The sequence below is a fragment of the Conger conger genome, chromosome 12, assembly GCF_963514075.1.
Source record: "Conger conger chromosome 12, fConCon1.1, whole genome shotgun sequence".
Classification (NCBI taxonomy): Eukaryota; Metazoa; Chordata; class Actinopteri; order Anguilliformes; family Congridae; genus Conger; species Conger conger.
In genome coordinates this window covers 47,094,506-47,108,002 of record NC_083771.1, presented here as the reverse complement: position 1 = coordinate 47,108,002, position 13,497 = coordinate 47,094,506, and the positions used below count along the sequence as shown (strand labels likewise).

At 47.1% G+C, this 13,497-nt stretch overlaps 24 non-coding genes across 24 annotated transcripts; 12 read left to right on the top strand and 12 right to left on the bottom strand.

Annotated features, from left to right (window-relative positions):
- Positions 1-3,005: 3,005 nt before the first annotated feature.
- trnai-aau (transfer RNA isoleucine (anticodon AAU)) lies at positions 3,006-3,079 on the top strand. The gene has a single exon. It is a non-coding gene; the product is annotated as a tRNA-Ile (tRNA).
- A 629-nt stretch (positions 3,080-3,708) lies between these two features.
- trnaa-agc (transfer RNA alanine (anticodon AGC)) lies at positions 3,709-3,781 on the bottom strand. The gene has a single exon. It is a non-coding gene; the product is annotated as a tRNA-Ala (tRNA).
- A 134-nt stretch (positions 3,782-3,915) lies between these two features.
- Positions 3,916-3,989, top strand: trnai-aau (transfer RNA isoleucine (anticodon AAU)). Its single transcript has one exon. It is a non-coding gene; the product is annotated as a tRNA-Ile (tRNA).
- Positions 3,990-4,779: 790 nt separating this feature from the next.
- trnai-aau (transfer RNA isoleucine (anticodon AAU)) lies at positions 4,780-4,853 on the top strand. The gene has a single exon. It is a non-coding gene; the product is annotated as a tRNA-Ile (tRNA).
- A 634-nt stretch (positions 4,854-5,487) lies between these two features.
- Positions 5,488-5,560, bottom strand: trnaa-agc (transfer RNA alanine (anticodon AGC)). The gene has a single exon. It is a non-coding gene; the product is annotated as a tRNA-Ala (tRNA).
- A 135-nt stretch (positions 5,561-5,695) lies between these two features.
- Positions 5,696-5,769, top strand: trnai-aau (transfer RNA isoleucine (anticodon AAU)). The gene has a single exon. It is a non-coding gene; the product is annotated as a tRNA-Ile (tRNA).
- A 629-nt stretch (positions 5,770-6,398) lies between these two features.
- Positions 6,399-6,471, bottom strand: trnaa-agc (transfer RNA alanine (anticodon AGC)). The gene has a single exon. It is a non-coding gene; the product is annotated as a tRNA-Ala (tRNA).
- A 135-nt stretch (positions 6,472-6,606) lies between these two features.
- Positions 6,607-6,680, top strand: trnai-aau (transfer RNA isoleucine (anticodon AAU)). The gene has a single exon. It is a non-coding gene; the product is annotated as a tRNA-Ile (tRNA).
- A 423-nt stretch (positions 6,681-7,103) lies between these two features.
- On the bottom strand, positions 7,104-7,176 carry trnaa-agc (transfer RNA alanine (anticodon AGC)). Its single transcript has one exon. It is a non-coding gene; the product is annotated as a tRNA-Ala (tRNA).
- A 340-nt stretch (positions 7,177-7,516) lies between these two features.
- Positions 7,517-7,590, top strand: trnai-aau (transfer RNA isoleucine (anticodon AAU)). The gene has a single exon. It is a non-coding gene; the product is annotated as a tRNA-Ile (tRNA).
- Positions 7,591-8,426: 836 nt separating this feature from the next.
- Positions 8,427-8,500, top strand: trnai-aau (transfer RNA isoleucine (anticodon AAU)). The gene has a single exon. It is a non-coding gene; the product is annotated as a tRNA-Ile (tRNA).
- Positions 8,501-9,129: 629 nt separating this feature from the next.
- On the bottom strand, positions 9,130-9,202 carry trnaa-agc (transfer RNA alanine (anticodon AGC)). Its single transcript has one exon. It is a non-coding gene; the product is annotated as a tRNA-Ala (tRNA).
- Positions 9,203-9,337: 135 nt separating this feature from the next.
- Positions 9,338-9,411, top strand: trnai-aau (transfer RNA isoleucine (anticodon AAU)). Its single transcript has one exon. It is a non-coding gene; the product is annotated as a tRNA-Ile (tRNA).
- A 423-nt stretch (positions 9,412-9,834) lies between these two features.
- Positions 9,835-9,907, bottom strand: trnaa-agc (transfer RNA alanine (anticodon AGC)). The gene has a single exon. It is a non-coding gene; the product is annotated as a tRNA-Ala (tRNA).
- A 340-nt stretch (positions 9,908-10,247) lies between these two features.
- trnai-aau (transfer RNA isoleucine (anticodon AAU)) lies at positions 10,248-10,321 on the top strand. Its single transcript has one exon. It is a non-coding gene; the product is annotated as a tRNA-Ile (tRNA).
- A 629-nt stretch (positions 10,322-10,950) lies between these two features.
- trnaa-agc (transfer RNA alanine (anticodon AGC)) lies at positions 10,951-11,023 on the bottom strand. Its single transcript has one exon. It is a non-coding gene; the product is annotated as a tRNA-Ala (tRNA).
- A 135-nt stretch (positions 11,024-11,158) lies between these two features.
- Positions 11,159-11,232, top strand: trnai-aau (transfer RNA isoleucine (anticodon AAU)). The gene has a single exon. It is a non-coding gene; the product is annotated as a tRNA-Ile (tRNA).
- A 423-nt stretch (positions 11,233-11,655) lies between these two features.
- trnaa-agc (transfer RNA alanine (anticodon AGC)) lies at positions 11,656-11,728 on the bottom strand. Its single transcript has one exon. It is a non-coding gene; the product is annotated as a tRNA-Ala (tRNA).
- A 133-nt stretch (positions 11,729-11,861) lies between these two features.
- On the bottom strand, positions 11,862-11,934 carry trnaa-agc (transfer RNA alanine (anticodon AGC)). The gene has a single exon. It is a non-coding gene; the product is annotated as a tRNA-Ala (tRNA).
- Positions 11,935-12,068: 134 nt separating this feature from the next.
- Positions 12,069-12,142, top strand: trnai-aau (transfer RNA isoleucine (anticodon AAU)). Its single transcript has one exon. It is a non-coding gene; the product is annotated as a tRNA-Ile (tRNA).
- Positions 12,143-12,565: 423 nt separating this feature from the next.
- On the bottom strand, positions 12,566-12,638 carry trnaa-agc (transfer RNA alanine (anticodon AGC)). The gene has a single exon. It is a non-coding gene; the product is annotated as a tRNA-Ala (tRNA).
- A 133-nt stretch (positions 12,639-12,771) lies between these two features.
- Positions 12,772-12,844, bottom strand: trnaa-agc (transfer RNA alanine (anticodon AGC)). The gene has a single exon. It is a non-coding gene; the product is annotated as a tRNA-Ala (tRNA).
- Positions 12,845-12,976: 132 nt separating this feature from the next.
- Positions 12,977-13,049, bottom strand: trnaa-agc (transfer RNA alanine (anticodon AGC)). Its single transcript has one exon. It is a non-coding gene; the product is annotated as a tRNA-Ala (tRNA).
- A 134-nt stretch (positions 13,050-13,183) lies between these two features.
- Positions 13,184-13,257, top strand: trnai-aau (transfer RNA isoleucine (anticodon AAU)). Its single transcript has one exon. It is a non-coding gene; the product is annotated as a tRNA-Ile (tRNA).
- Positions 13,258-13,497: the final 240 nt, after the last annotated feature.

The following is a 13,497-nucleotide window of genomic DNA, read 5'->3' as shown; positions in this document are numbered from 1 at the left end:
TCTCAAGCGCAGCCTTGAAAATTATTAAGACACAATTTTTCCTGATTCCTTCAGAACCTCTGTTGTTAAACCTTTGCTTTAGAAACCAAACTTGACATAACCTTTGGTGTGTTGTTCTCACTGTATGTGCCTCCATTAGGGGATAACATCATGGGACATTATGTTAGCGTACGCCTGTAGCGTAGTGGGAAAAGTAAATGACGGTGACACGCAAGGTCCGTGGTTCCGATCTCGGTGTAGCCACAATAAGATGAAAATGTATTTCTTTGCCTTAAAAAGAAGTATTAAATAATACAAATAATACCAATAAGCTTTAGTCATATAGCACCTTTCATACATAAAATGTAACTCAAAGTGCTTTACATTCAGCAGTGAGAACAAAAAAAATATTAAAAAAACTAAAATCAAAACAAAAAGACTATAAAGTGTCAGACCACCAAACCCTCAAAATTACTTACTGAGTCGATTTCTAAAGATGTTTAATGACATACTGACTGGTTTTAGCAACATACTGTGTTGTTTGAATGACCTAAGTCATTAAAACAAATGAATTTATAAATAGAAAGTTAAAAAATGCCAAGAATTTGCAAATGCCGCACTGTATAAAAGGATGAACCTGAAGACACTGCAACTAATCATCCAACATTAAATATCCATATTGAACACAGGTTGAAATTAAATGCCTGTTTTTCGTGCATCTTGTTTGTAATATAATGGTAAATGGACTGCATTTAAATAGTGCTTTTATCCAAAAGTGTGTGTGTGTGTGTGTGTGTGTGTGTGTGTGGGTGTGTGAATAAGTGAATGAGAGGCATTCATAGCTGGAAACCCAAATTAGTTTGGTTGCTTTCGAAACCAAACTTGGGTTGTGGAGTTTTCAGAAATTACAGGCTGATATCAAACCTCCCCTTTTTAAGCAAGATACTAGAAAAGTTGTTTTCAGCCAAATACATTTTTTAAATGACAACAATATTCCAGAGAAATGTCAGTCAGGTTTCAGAGCTAATCATAGCACTGAGATAATTAGCGATGTGATTACTAATGCAAATAAGGTTTCAGTTCTGGTTCTTCTTGCTTTAAGTGCGACACAACAGACCATGGAATTCTCTTACATCATCTTAAGAGCTGGGTTGGTCTCTCTGATTGTATTCTATAGTGGTTTTGAACAAACATTACAATAATCTGGGAGACCATGTGAGAAACATGACATAACCTTTGGTGTGCTATTCTCACTCTATGTGCCTCCATTACGGGATAACATCAGGGGACATAATGTTAGCTTCCATGGCTATGCTGGCAACACACAAATATACTGGTTGAGCCAAGGGAGGCAGATGCCTTAAACTCCATGACCTCCTTTCTGCTTGCAATAAATAAATGGATGAGTGATTAATTTCTAAAAACTAAATGAGGAGAACACAGACATTTTAGTCGAGGCAGCCTCCGTTGACATCTAAAAAAAAAGACACCGAAAAACATATCTGTTTCACCTTCATCTGCTTTTCCCTGTCCGTGGTGTTTTTAGTCTACTCTAATCCCCCCCAAAAGAAATCAACGTGTGTAGATTAGAACAAAAGAGAATTTGACATCCTCGTTTGGAGGTCTTTGGACGTCTGGGTTTTCTTACATTACATAAATGGTTGGCATTTATTTAGCCGCTTTATAACAAAGTGCTGTACAATTGATGCTTCTTATTCACCAACTCAGAGAAACACTCACACAAGAACAGCAACTGGCTGCCATGCAAGGCAGCAACCAGCTCCTCAGGAGCATTTGGGGTTCAGGTGTCTTGCTCGAGGACACTTCCCCACCCTCCAACCGCCTCAGGCCACTGCTCCCTTCGGCACACTGCCAACTGTTTTTACACTTGTTTCAGAAAATGACTCTTTTCAATTTCAAGTGAAGTACTTGACACTTTTAACTTTTAACACTGAGTTTTCATATTTTGTATTTCCTGCTTTTCACTTTGAGCGACGTACAGCAGCACGGTTTTAGCACGTTTTTTTAAATTCATTTCTTCCCGTTTGTATTTTCTTTTTCATTACACTATGTTCTGTTATATGTCGGTTGGTAGACCAAGACAAAGATACGAGGAGTGCAATTGTCACTTCCAATAGGAATAAAAGGGGATGTTTTACTTTGCACTTGGTGACGTCATACCTCAACCTACGAAGATGCGATTTCAGCGAGCGTTGGCAAGTTCGGTCCATGCCGATGCCCCCAAAATTACAAACAGCAATTCGTAAGGCACAATCTTCACCTGTTTCGAAACAGCACCTTCCTAGGCCAAGATGTGTGGCGTCCAATAGCAATATATAAACCCACTGTTAATGTACATTAGAATTTTTAACCGCGATTCAATGTAAATGAAAACGAGGTTCTTGATGGACACACTCTGAGAGCAGTGGGCAGTGAGGCAGTTGATAAGTTGGGATCGGCTGTTGTTGTTGTTGCTCAATCGATTTTGAGGACCTAATGACCATCCTGAACAGAAACATGAAAAATTGGAACTTTTAGGCCCCAGGATGTTCCTACGTAGCCGTGCCCAAAATAGTTCTTCCGAAGCATTGTGAAGCATCATGGGTCAGTTCAGGTATTTCCATACTTGGTTTGGTGCGTAGATATCATTTCATAAGTCATACCTAGTATAATATTTGCAAAAGCAGAGCGCAAGACACGAACAAACGTGAAAGACGCCCCAGCAGACAAAAACCCCGCTACCTCTCGCATGCTAAGCAAGCGGGAAAAAGGTATCGAGGCTCTTCCAGTCCATTTGGACATTGGAAAATGTCCTCATCTCATCTGAACACAGCACAAGACTTCAGAAAACGTAAGAAGCCATTGGAGAATGCGGGCATCAATCCCGCTACCTCCCACATGCTAAGCGAGCGCTCTACCATTTGAGCTAATTCCCCACCCACAGAAAAAACGCAGCTATTTGGGAATCACACCAGGATGAGAAAGCCCCCTCCAGAATGGCACGTGCAAAACTAGACTAATGAGGGGGCCGGTTAGCTCTGTTGGTTAGAGCGTGGTGCTAATAACGCCAAGGTCGCGGGTTCGATCCCCGTACTGGCCAATGCTACTTTGCCATTTTTTGGCAGGACTAAAAGGAAAAACAGACACTCGTACCATCAGAGAATCAAACTCAATTCTGAACCTGACAGGAAGGGAATCAAAGCTTTCCTGAGCACAGATGGAATCACACTACTCACAGAGATGGACAAAATCCCTGAAAGGTGTGCCGAACGCTTCAATGCAGTCCTAGATCAGCCCTACAGTATGAATGAGGAGGCAATTGTGAGGCTGCCTCAATTTGAAGTCGACCTGCCCCTTGCTGCACCACCTACCCTAGAGTAAAAAGCCATCAGGCAAATCTCCAGGTGACCGAGTCTCGGCTAGGAAAAAAGGTATCGAGGCTCTTCCAGTCCATTTGGACATTGGAAAATGTCCTCATCTCATCTGAACACAGCACAAGACTTCAAAAAACATAAGAAGCCATTGGAAAATGCTGGCATCGATCCCGCTACCTCTCACATGCTAAGCAAGCGCTCTACCATTTGAGCTAATTCCCCACCCACAAGGGAAAACACAGCTATGTGGTAATCACACCAGGATGGAAAATGCCCTGGTGTTTATTCCGAATGCAGTGCGTCTTCATCTCAGCTGAGCACAGCACGAGACTTCAACAAACTAAATAGACTGCACTGGAGAATGCGGGCATCGATCCCGCTACCTCTCGCATGCTAAGCGAGCGCTCTACCATTTGAGCTAATTCCCCACCCACAGAAAAAACGCAGCTATTTGGGAATCACACCAGGATGAGAAAGCCCCCTCCAGAATGACTCTATTCATGGCGTAAGAGTCAAGGCGCTCCTTTTCCTAGAGGCACGTGCAAAACTAGACTAATGAGGGGGCAGGTTAGCTCAGTTGGTTAGAGCGTGGTGCTAATAACGCCAAGGTCGAGGGTTCGATCCCCGTACTGGCCAATGCTACTTTGCCATTTTTTGGCAGGACTAAAAGGAAAAACAGACACTCGTACCATCAGAGAATCAAACTCAATTCTGAACCTGACAGGAAGGGAATCAAAGCTTTCCTGAGCACAGATGGAATCACACTACTCAGAGATGGACAAAATCCCTGAAAGGTGTGCCGAACGCTTCAATGCAGTCCTAGATCAGCCCTGCAGTATGAATGAGGAGGCAATTGTGAGGCTGCCTCAAGTTGAAGTCGACCTGCCCCTTGCTGCACCACCTACCCTAGAGTAAAAAGCCATCAGGCAAATCTCCAGGTGACCGAGTCTCGGCTAGGGAAAAAGGTATCGAGGCTCTTCCAGTCCATTTGGACATTGGAAAATGTCCTCATCTCATCTGAACACAGCACAAGACTTCAAAAAACGTAAGAAGCCATTGGAGAACGCGGGCATCAATCCCGCTACCTCTCACATGCTAAGCGAGCACTCTACCATTTGAGCTAATTCCCCACCCACAAGGGAAAACACAGCTATGTGGTAATCACACCAGGATGGAAAATGCCCTGGTGTTTATTCCAAATGCAGTGTGTCTTCATCTCAGCTGAGCACAGCACGAGACTTCAACAAACTAAATAGACTGCACTAGAGAATGCGGGCATCGATCCCGCTACCTCTCGCATGCTAAGCGAGCGCTCTACCATTTGAGCTAATTCCCCACCCACAGAAAAAACGCAGCTATTTGGGAATCACACCAGGATGAGAAAGCCCCCTCCAGAATGGCACGTGCAAAACTAGACTAATGAGGGGGCCGGTTAGCTCAGTTGGTTAGAGCGTGGTGCTAATAACGCCAAGGTCGCGGGTTCGATCCCCGTACTGGCCAATGCTACTTTGCCATTTTTTGGCAGGACTAAAAGGAAAAACAGACACTCGTACCATCAGAGAATCAAACTCAATTCTGAACCTGACAGGAAGGGAATCAAAGCTTTCCTGAGCAGAGCACAGATGGAATCACACTACTCACAGAGATGGACAAAATCCCTGAAAGGTGTGCCGAACGCTTCAATGCAGTCCTAGATCAGCCCTCCAGTATGAATGAGGAGGCAATTGTGAGGCTGCCTCAAGTTGAAGTCGACCTGCCCCTTGCTGCACCACCTACCCTCGAGTAAAAAGCCATCAGGCAAATCTCCAGGTGACCGAGCCTCGGCTAGGGAAAAAGGTATCAAGGCTCTTCCAGTCCATTTGGACATTGGAAAATGTCCTCATCTCATCTGAGCACAGCACAAGACTTCAAAAAACGTAAGAAGCCATTGGAGAATGCGGGCATCGATCCCGCTACCTCTCGCATGCTAAGCGAGCGCTATACCATTTGAGCTACTTCCCCACCTACAGGGGAAAACGCAGCTATGTGGGAATCACACCAGGATGAAAAATACCCTGGTGTTCAATCTGTATGCAGTGTGTCTTCATCTCACCTGAGAAGAGCACGAGACTTCAACAAACTAAATAGACTGCACTGGAGAATGCGGGCATCGATCCCGCTACCTCTCGCATGCTAAGCGAGCGCTCTACCATTTGAGCTAATTCCCCACCCACAGAAAAAAACGCAGCTATTTGGGAATCACACCAGGATGAGAAAGCCCCCTCCAGAATGACTCTATTCATGGTGTAAGAGTCAAGGCGCTCCTTTTCCTAGAGGCACGTGCAAAACTAGACTAATGTGGGGGCCGGTTAGCTCAGTTGGTTAGAGCGTGGTGCTAATAACGCCAAGGTCGCGGGTTCGATCCCCGTACTGGCCAATGCTACATTGCCATTTTTTGGCAGGACTAAAAGGAAAAACAGACACTCGTACCATCAGAGAATCAAACTCAATTCTGAACATGACAGGAAGGGAATCAAAGCTCTCCTGAGCACAGATGGAATCACACTACTCACAGAGATGGACAAAATCCCTGAAAGGTGTGCCGAACGCTTCAGTGCAGTCCTAGATCAGCCCTCCAGTATGAATGAGGAGGCAATTGTGAGGCTGCCTCAATTTGAAGTCGACCTGCCCCTTGCTGCACCACCTACCCTAGAGTAAAAAGCCATCAGGCAAATCTCCAGGTGACCGAGCCTCGGCTAGGGAAAAAGGTATCAAGGCTCTTCCAGTCCATTTGGACATTGGAAAATGTCCTCATCTCATCTGAGCACAGCACAAGACTTCAAAAAACGTAAGAAGCCATTGGAGAATGCGGGCATCGATCCCGCTACCTCTCGCATGCTAAGCGAGCACTCTACCATTTGAGCGAATTCCCCACGTACAGGGGAAAACGCAGCTATGTGGGAATCACACCAGGATGAAAAATACCCTGGTGTTCAATCTGTATGCAGTGTGTCTTCATCTCACCTGAGAACAGCACGAGACTTCAACAAACTAAATAGACTGCACTGGAGAATGCGGGCATCGATCCCGCTACCTCTCGCATGCTAAGCGAGCGCTCTACCATTTGAGCTAATTCCCCACCCACAGAAAAAAACGCAGCTATTTGGGAATCACACCAGGATGAGAAAGCCCCCTCCAGAATGACTCTATTCATGGTGTAAGAGTCAAGGCGCTCCTTTTCCTAGAGGCACGTGCAAAACTCGACTAATGTGGGGGCCGGTTAGCTCAGTTGGTTAGAGCGTGGTGCTAATAACGCCAAGGTCGCGGGTTCGATCCCCGTACTGGCCAATGCTACATTGCCATTTTTTGGCAGGACTAAAAGGAAAAACAGACACTCGTACCATCAGAGAATCAAACTCAATTCTGAACATGACAGGAAGGGAATCAAAGCTCTCCTGAGCACAGATGGAATCACACTACTCACAGAGATGGACAAAATCCCTGAAAGGTGTGCCGAACGCTTCAGTGCAGTCCTAGATCAGCCCTCCAGTATGAATGAGGAGGCAATTGTGAGGCTGCCTCAATTTGAAGTCGACCTGCCCCTTGCTGCACCACCTACCCTAGAGTAAAAAGCCATCAGGCAAATCTCCAGGTGACCGAGCCTCGGCTAGGGAAAAAGGTATCAAGGCTCTTCCAGTCCATTTGGACATTGGAAAATGTCCTCATCTCATCTGAGCACAGCACAAGACTTCAAAAAACGTAAGAAGCCATTGGAGAATGCGGGCATCGATCCCGCTACCTCTCGCATGCTAAGCGAGCACTCTACCATTTGAGCTAATTCCCCACCGACAGGGGAAAACACAGCTATGTGGGAATCACACCAGGATGAAAAATACCCTGGTGTTCAATCTGTATGCAGTGTGTCTTCATCTCACCTGAGAACAGCACGAGACTTCAACAAACTAAATAGACTGCACTGGAGAATGCGGGCATCGGTCCCGCTACCTCTCGCATGCTAAGCGAGCGCTCTACCATCTGAGCTAATTCCCCACCCACAGAAAAAACGCAGCTATTTGGGAATCACACCAGGATGAGAAAGCCCCCTCCAGAATGACTCTATTCATGGTGTAAGAGTCAAGGCGCTCCTTTTCCTAGAGGCACGTGCAAGACTAGACTAATGTGGGGGCCGGTTAGCTCAGTTGGTTAGAGCGTGGTGCTAATAACGCCAAGGTCGCGGGTTCGATCCCCATACTGGCCAATGCTACATTGCCATTTTTTGGCAGGACTAAAAGGAAAAACAGACACTCGTACCATCACAGAATCAAACTCAATTCTGAACATGACAGGAAGGGAATCAAAGCTCTCCTGAGCACAGATGGAATCACACTACTCACAGAGATGGACAAAATCCCTGAAAGGTGTGCCGAACGCTTCAGTGCAGTCCTAGATCAGCCCTCCAGTATGAATGAGGAGGCAATTGTGAGGCTGCCTCAATTTGAAGTCGACCTGCCCCTTGCTGCACCACCTACCCTAGAGTAAAAAGCCATCAGGCAAATCTCCAGGTGACCGAGCCTCGGCTAGGGAAAAAGGTATCAAGGCTCTTCCAGTCCATTTGGACATTGGAAAATGTCCTCATCTCATCTGAGCACAGCACAAGACTTCAAAAAACGTAAGAAGCCATTGGAGAATGCGGGCATCGATCCCGCTACCTCTCGCATGCAAAGCGAGCACTCTAGCATTTGAGCTAATTCCCCACCTACAGGGGAGAACGCAGCTATGTGGGAATCACACCAGGATGAAAAATACCCTGGTGTTCAATCTGTATGCAGTGTGTCTTCATCTCACCTGAGAACAGCACGAGACTTCAACAAACTAAATAGACTGCACTGGAGAATGCGGGCATCGATCCCGCTACCTCTCGCATGCTAAGCGAGCGCTCTACCATTTCAGCTAATTCCCCACCCACAGAAAAAACGCAGCTATTTGGGAATCACACCAGGATGAGAAAGCCCCCTCCAGAATGACTCTATTCATGGTGTAAGAGTCAAGGCGCTCCTTTTCCTAGAGGCAGGTGCAAGACTAGACTAATGTGGGGGCCGGTTAGCTCAGTTGGTTAGAGCGTGGTGCTAATAACGCCAAGGTCGCGGGTTCGATCCCCGTACTGGCCAATGCTACATTGCCATTTTTTGGCAGGACTAAAAGGAAAAACAGACACTCGTACCATCAGAGAATCAAACTCAATTCTGAACATGACAGGAAGGGAATCAAAGCTCTCCTGAGCACAGATGGAATCACACTACTCACAGAGATGGACAAAATCCCTGAAAGGTGTGCCGAACGCTTCAGTGCAGTCCTAGATCAGCCCTCCAGTATGAATGAGGAGGCAATTGTGAGGCTGCCTCAATTTGAAGTCGACCTGCCCCTTGCTGCACCACCTACCCTAGAGTAAAAAGCCATCAGGCAAATCTCCAGGTGACCGAGCCTCGGCTAGGGAAAAAGGTATCAAGGCTCTTCCAGTCCATTTGGACATTGGAAAATGTCCTCATCTCATCTGAGCACAGCACAAGACTTCAAAAAACGTAAGAAGCCATTGGAGAATGCGGGCATCGATCCCGCTACCTCTCGCATGCTAAGCGAGCGCTTTACCATTTGAGCTACTTCCCCACCTACAGGGGAAAACGCAGCTATGTGGGAATCACACCAGGATGAAAAATACCCTGGTGTTCAATCTGTATGCAGTGTGTCTTCATATCACCTGAGAAGAGCACGAGACTTCAACAAACTAAATAGACTGCACTGGAGAATGCGGGCATTGATCCCGCTACCTCTCGCATGCTAAGCGAGCGCTCTACCATTTGAGCTAATTCCCCACCCACAGAAAAAAACGCAGCTATTTGGGAATCACACCAGGATGAGAAAGCCCCCTCCAGAATGACTCTATTCATGGCGTAAGAGTCAAGGCGCTCCTTTTCCTAGAGGCACGTGCAAAACTAGACTAATGTGGGGGCCGGTTAGCTCTGTTGTTTAGAGCGTGGTGCTAATAACGCCAAGGTCACGGGTTTGATCCCCGTACTGGCCAATGCTACAACGCCATTTTTTGGCAGGACTAAAAGGAAAAACAGACACTCGTACCGTCAGAGAATCAAACTCAATTCTGAACATGACAGGAAGGGAATCAAAGCTCTCCTGAGCACAGATGGAATCACACTACTCACAGAGATGGACAAAATCCCTGAAAGGTGTGCCGAACGCTTCAGTGCAGTCCTAGATCAGCCCTCCAGTATGAATGAGGAGGCAATTGTGAGGCTGCCTCAATTTGAAGTCGACCTGCCCCTTGCTGCACCACCTACCCTAGAGTAAAAAGCCATCAGGCAAATCTCCAGGTGACCGAGCCTCGGCTAGGGAAAAAGGTATCAAGGCTCTTCCAGTCCATTTGGACATTGGAAAATGTCCTCATCTCATCTGAGCACAGCACAAGACTTCAAAAAACGTAAGAAGCCATTGGAGAATGCGGGCATCGATCCCGCTACCTCTCGCATGCTAAGCGAGCACTCTACCATTTGAGCTAATTCCCCACCTACAGGGGAGAACGCAGCTATGTGGGAATCACACCAGGATGAAAAATACCCTGGTGTTCAATCTGTATGCAGTGTGTCTTCATCTCACCTGAGAACAGCACGAGACTTCAACAAACTAAATAGACTGCACTGGAGAATGCTGGCATCGATCCCGCTACCTCTCGCATGCTAAGCGAGCGCTCTACCATTTGAGCTAATTCCCCACCCACAGAAAAAACGCAGCTATTTGGGAATCACACCAGGATGAGAAAGCCCCCTCCAGAATGACTCTATTCATGGTGTAAGAGTCAAGGCGCTCCTTTTCCTAGAGGCACGTGCAAGACTAGACTAATGTGGGGGCCGGTTAGCTCAGTTGGTTAGAGCGTGGTGCTAATGACGCCAAGGTCGCGGGTTCGATCCCCGTACTGGCCAATGCTACATTGCCATTTTTTGGCAGGACTAAAAGGAAAAACAGACACTCGTACCATCAGAGAATCAAACTCAATTCTGAACATGACAGGAAGGGAATCAAAGCTCTCCTGAGCACAGATGGAATCACACTACTCACAGAGATGGACAAAATCCCTGAAAGGTGTGCCGAACGCTTCAGTGCAGTCCTAGATCAGCCCTCCAGTATGAATGAGGAGGCAATTGTGAGGCTGCCTCAATTTGAAGTCGACCTGCCCCTTGCTGCACCACCTACCCTAGAGTAAAAAGCCATCAGGCAAATCTCCAGGTGACCGAGCCTCGGCTAGGGAAAAAGGTATCAAGGCTCTTCCAGTCCATTTGGACATTGGAAAATGTCCTCATCTCATCTGAGCACAGCACAAGACTTCAAAAAACGTAAGAAGCCATTGGAGAATGCGGGCATCGATCCCGCTACCTCTCGCATGCTAAGCGAGCGCTTTACCATTTGAGCTACTTCCCCACCTACAGGGGAAAACGCAGCTATGTGGGAATCACACCAGGATGAAAAATACCCTGGTGTTCAATCTGTATGCAGTGTGTCTTCATATCACCTGAGAAGAGCACGAGACTTCAACAAACTAAATAGACTGCACTGGAGAATGCGGGCATCGATCCCGCTACCGCTCGCATGCTAAGCGAGCGCTCTACCATTTGAGCTAATTCCCCACCCACAGAAAAAAACGCAGCTATTTGGGAATCACACCAGGATGAGAAAGCCCCCTCCAGAATGACTCTATTCATGGCGTAAGAGTCAAGGCGCTCCTTTTCCTAGATGCACGTGCAAAACTACACTAATGTGGGGGCCGGTTAGCTCAGTTGTTTAGAGCGTGGTGCTAATAACGCCAAGGTCGCGGGTTTGATCCCCGTACTGGCCAATGCTACAACGCCATTTTTTGGCAGGACTAAAAGGAAAAACAGACACTCGTACCATCAGAGAATCAAACTCAATTCTGAACATGACAGGAAGGGAATCAAAGCTCTCCTGAGCACAGATGGAATCACACTACTCACAGAGATGGACAAAATCCCTGAAAGGTGTGCCGAACGCTTCAGTGCAGTCCTAGATCAGCCCTCCAGTATGAATGAGGAGGCAATTGTGAGGCTGCCTCAATTTGAAGTCGACCTGCCCCTTGCTGCACCACCTACCCTAGAGTAAAAAGCCATCAGGCAAATCTCCAGGTGACCGAGCCTCGGCTAGGGAAAAAGGTATCAAGGCTCTTCCAGTCCATTTGGACATTGGAAAATGTCCTCATCTCATCTGAGCACAGCACAAGACTTCAAAAAACGTAAGAAGCCATTGGAGAATGCGGGCATCGATCCCGCTACCTCTCGCATGCTAAGCGAGCACTCTACCATTTGAGCTAATTCCCCACCTACAGGGGAAAACGCAGCTATGTGGGAATCAAACCAGGATGAAAAATACCCTGGTGTTCAATCTGTATGCAGTGTGTCTTCATCTCACCTGAGAACAGCACGAGACTTCAACAAACTAAATAGACTGCACTGGAGAATGCGGGCATCGATCCCGCTACCTCTCGCATGCTAAGCGAGCGCTCTACCATTTGAGCTAATTCCCCACACACAGAAAAAACGCAGCTATTTGGGAATCACACCAGGATGAGAAAGCCCCCTCCAGAATGACTCTATTCATGGTGTAAGAGTCAAGGCGCTCCTTTTCCTAGAGGCACGTGCAAGACTAGACTAATGTGGGGGCCGGTTAGCTCAGTTGGTTAGAGCGTGGTGCTAATAACGCCAAGGTCGCGGGTTAGATCCCCGTACTGGCCAATGCTACATTGCCATTTTTTGGCAGGACTAAAAGGAAAAACAGACACTCGTACCATCAGAGAATCAAACTCAATTCTGAACATGACAGGAAGGGAATCAAAGCTCTCCTGAGCACAGATGGAATCACACTACTCACAGAGATGGACAAAATCCCTGAAAGGTGTGCCGAACGCTTCAGTGCAGTCCTAGATCAGCCCTCCAGTATGAATGAGGAGGCAATTTTGAGGCTGCCTCAATTTGAAGTCGACCTGCCCCTTGCTGCACCACCTACCCGAGAGTGAAAAGCCATCAGGCAAATCTCCAGGTGACCGAGCCTCGGCTAGGGAAAAAGGTATCAAGGCTCTTCCAGTCCATTTGGACATTGGAAAATGTCCTCATCTCATCTGAGCACAGCACAAGACTTCAAAAAACGTAAGAAGCCATTGGAGAATGCGGGCATCGATCCCGCTACCTCTCGCATGCTAAGCGAGCACTCTACCATTTGAGCTAATTCCCCACCGACAGGGGAAAACACAGCTATGTGGGAATCACACCAGGATGAAAAATACCCTGGTGTTCAATCTGTATGCAGTGTGTCTTCATCTCACCTGAGAACAGCACGAGACTTCAACAAACTAAATAGACTGCACTGGAGAATGCGGGCATCGATCCCGCTACCTCTCGCATGCTAAGCGAGCGCTCTACCATTTGAGCTAATTCCCCACCCACAGAAAAAATGCAGCTATGTGGGAATCAAACCAGGATGAAAAATACCCTGGTGTTCAATCTGTATGCAGTGTGTCTTCATCTCACCTGAGAACAGCACGAGACTTCAACAAACTAAATAGACTGCACTGGAGAATGCGGGCATCGATCCCGCTACCTCTCGCATGCTAAGCGAGCGCTCTACCATTTGAGCTAATTCCCCACACACAGAAAAAACGCAGCTATTTGGGAATCACACCAGGATGAGAAAGCCCCCTCCAGAATGACTCTATTCATGGTGTAAGAGTCAAGGCGCTCCTTTTCCTAGAGGCACGTGCAAGACTAGACTAATGTGGGGGCCGGTTAGCTCAGTTGGTTAGAGCGTGGTGCTAATAACGCCAAGGTCGCGGGTTCGATCCCCGTACTGGCCAATGCTACATTGCCATTTTTTGGCAGGACTAAAAGGAAAAACAGACACTCGTACCATCACAGAATCAAACTCAATTCTGAACATGACAGGAAGGGAATCAAAGCTCTCCTGAGCACAGATGGAATCACACTACTCACAGAGATGGACAAAATCCCTGAAAGGTGTGCCGAACGCTTCAGTGCAGTCCTAGATCAGCCCTCCAGTATGAATGAGGAGGCAATTGTGAGGCTGCCTCAATTTG